This window comes from Triticum dicoccoides, chromosome 4B (assembly GCF_002162155.2).
Source record: "Triticum dicoccoides isolate Atlit2015 ecotype Zavitan chromosome 4B, WEW_v2.0, whole genome shotgun sequence".
NCBI classification, from domain to species: domain Eukaryota; kingdom Viridiplantae; phylum Streptophyta; class Magnoliopsida; order Poales; family Poaceae; genus Triticum; species Triticum dicoccoides.
In genome coordinates this window covers 474,101,108-474,104,896 of record NC_041387.1, presented here as the reverse complement: position 1 = coordinate 474,104,896, position 3,789 = coordinate 474,101,108, and positions in this window count along the sequence as shown.

Genomic DNA, 3,789 nt, shown 5'->3' with positions numbered 1-3,789 from the left:
GTAAACTGCTTTGGGAACCACTACAAAGGAAAAATGATTCAGACATTGTCATCTAACACAACTCATTATGGGCAGAGGCTACAGAGTTCTTACTTACCATCCTGCAGTTTGCTGTTGTATTGGATAAAGTGTAAACAAATAGTTTAGTTGCCATATTTTGACCCATTTTACTAACAATCTTTATCAACTTCCTCACTTGGTGTTGGTTCATCGATATCTCATTTCCACATACGCGGAAAGGGTTGAAGCGCGGATCTTTACCAATGACATATGTACCTAAAAGCACCAATTTAATATTAGAAGATAAACACCAATTGCACAATGATGTAGTACAACACTCTTTTATAATATCTTATAACATCCAATGTACTCACATATTAGATGAATTAACATCTTATATTATGGGCCGGAAGGAGTTTATTGCATTCTTACAAATTATCGGCTGAGTAACTGTTGCTGTATCCATGGGTTAGAGGTAGTTTGAGCTAGTTCGAGCTCAAATAGCCCTAAAGTATATCTAAACATGAGGTCTAGTTTGAGCTAGTTGTATCTATAACCCACCCAAAAAAACTATCCAACCAAAGAGGTGCTAATTGGAGCTAGTTCTCCTAGTGCATTTATTGTCAATCTAAGTATCTAACCCTGTCATCCAAACACCTCATTGGATGGAGTTAGTTCAGGGTTAGTCATGAGCTAGAAACTAACTCTAACCTCTAAGCTAAGTTGAATATCCAAACAGGGCTGTGTTGATGTTGTTGTTGCTGCTGCTGCTCTTCTATGTGTATCTAGACATCATCAGAACATTAAGGTAACACTCTTCCTTGTTGCTATGTAGCCTAGGATTGCATATGTAGACATTAAGTATAGTGCATGTTTAGCCTCAGATATATTACATATGGCCCTAGTTAACCTAACGATAAATGTGTTGCATATATATTCAGTTAAAAGTCCGATTCACCGATTAGTTCCTTATCAGCCCCCGGCCTATATGGTACCAGCTACTGATATCCTTAACAATGAGCATATATAATCCATGGGATGAAACTAACCTCGATGGAAAACAGCAGTCGTTCCCAAAATTGTCCTATGTAGGGACATCGAGAAGCATGTTAAGCACAACAGGCTAAACGTCAACCAAAATTATCCATGGCAGACAAAATAATCTCCAAAAGATAGCTTCAGTGTGCAGGTTTAAGCATGCTAGTAAAGCAAAACAAGTGAAAAGGTGTGTTAACTACAACAGGCCTAACATTTAACAACAAGCAAACATAGTCATTCAAACTGGTATTCTACCGGTCTAAGTACACTCGTTATTGTTAAATAAAAATGGAAAGGCGTGTTTAACTACAAGATGCAACAACCAAATGTAGTCATTCATGCCCTATTTGTTTCAGCTTCGCTTGGATTTTAATCACCTATGGATTCACTTCAGTGGCGAAGCTATTTCTGCGAATAAGCTTCACCACCGAAGTACACTTTGAGGTGCTTCAAGAAATTGCACTAGAAATGACCCAAATCCAGATTCAGCTTCACTGGCAAAGCTGATTCCAAATACTTGTTTGTTTTGGATTACAAATTTGGCTTCACTGGCAAAGCTGAACCTGGTCCCAGAATCCGAAACAAACAGGGCCATAGTGGTATTGTTGAAACTGGTACTGATGAAATTGAACTGCACAGTTCATACTTGCACATATCGAACATCACATTGTGAATAACTGGAATAAACAAGGCATACTATGAACAACCAAAGATAGCATTTGAAACTGGACATATGCTAACTACAAACAACAGAACAATCAAAAAGCTTTAAAAGAGGCATATGTTAGCTATAACAGGCTTAACAGCAAGCAAATATATGTGTTCCTATCAGTATGTTTAAAACTGGCTTGATGAAATGTATTGCACGGTAAATAATTGCACATACAGAGCATCGCATTGTGAACAACTGAAATACTGCAAACAACTTGATATAGCAATTAAAACTGGACATATTCTCACTACACTACAAAAGGGACTCGACAAAACAAATCATGGGTTTCCCTGTGAAGAGGCACGGCAAAACAAATCAATGGTTTCCTCACTTGTCACAGATGGGCTCGTTCCCGTGGGAAGAGCACGGACCCTGGATGCGCTCCATGTTGTCGCAGATGGGCTCCTTCCCCCTGGAAGAGCACGGCTGTAGGGTGCCCTCCCTGATGTCGCAGACGGGCTCTTTCCCCTTGGAAGAGGAGATGGGCTCTTTCCCCTTGGAAGAGACGAAGATGGTGCCCTCCTCATGGTCGCCGTCGATGAGGTCTGACTTGGAAGCTGTGGATCCCAAGCCACCATCGTAGAACGTGTCCTTCCGAAATGACAAAAGGGGCTCGATGGCGATGTAGGATGGCAAGTTGTTGACAGCGAGCCAGAGGAGATCAGCGGCGGGGCCATGCATGAGATCGACGGCGGTTGAACCCAAGGGGTTGGGGTGGGCCACTTAACCTGTGACATAGCCCGCCTCAGGCCTTCGTTGTCCATGACCTCGATGTCATAGTCGGCGGAATAGACATGCTCGCATACTCTAGCCCGCTGCTTGAGTTCCCGCCGCCAGTAATGGTCGTCACCTTCCTCGGCGACGTCGGGCAAAGAGACCGCGATACACCTCTTTTGGGCCAGTCGCTCCTCGAGCTCCATGGGAAGCGTAGTCGTGCTTAGGCTGCGACACTTTGGAGTGGGGGATGGGGATGGGGATGGGGATCTGGGGGGAAAGGGGCGTTTAGCAGGCGTCATCTAAGAAACTCAGGGCGGCCTTGGTATGGAGATCGGTGGGTAAGCTGCACGGGCAAACCGGCAGATGTTGACAATGGAGGTCTCACGGCGGTGGCGGTGGCGGGGACCTTGCTAGGGTTTCAAGCGAGGGAGGGGGTGTGTGTGCGCGCGCGCCCGAGGAGGTTTTGGTGTATTTGTGTGTGCGTGTGTGTGTGTGTGTGGAGGGGGGTAGGGTGTGTATTTGAGGAAATGACGCGGGTACTGAAAAATTTACAATGCGGGAGTGAAATGCCGGGGCTAATGAAAATTTTGATGATGGTGCATTGCACACGGTCCAGAGATAACAACCGTGTGTTATGAAACAGAAAAACCCTCGAGGCGGGCAGATATTTTGTAGGGGCAGGCGGGATTGGGAACAAGGAACACCGCACACGGTCCGGAGATAACAAGCGTGTGTTATGAAACACAAAAACCCTCCTCGAGGCGGGCAGATATTTTCTAGGGATGCAGGTGGGATTGGGAAGAAGAAACATCACACATGGTCCGGAGATAACAACCGTGTGTTATGAAACAAAAAAAAACCTTGAGGCGGGTAGATATTTTTGAGAGGGGGAGCCTCGTGGAGCCCAATGTACTGTGCAGATGTGTGCATGACAAGGACACCGGCAAGGCACACGGTTAGTTTGAGTGAAGTGTGTCTGTTGCGTCATCCGACTTGTCTAATGTTCATAAATTTGGTGAAAAATGACGCGGGAGAGGGTCAGAACACGAACACACTTGCATGTGGACCAAATTTATATGTATGAAAACGGTGGTTTGATTTTCAAATACCAAATGCAACTTCGATGTCGCACCTATCTCACAAAGCGCACAATATTGTTTGCCCCCCCCCCCTCGTGTCGGCATGAAGGGAATCCTAAGCTATGAATGCATGCCCCGCCCCCCTCCCCCAACCGAGGCTTAATAGCTAGCAGCCCTCCCCTCCCTCATGTCGGCACAAAGGGAATCCTAAGCTATGAATGGATGCCCCCCAATCGTGGTTCA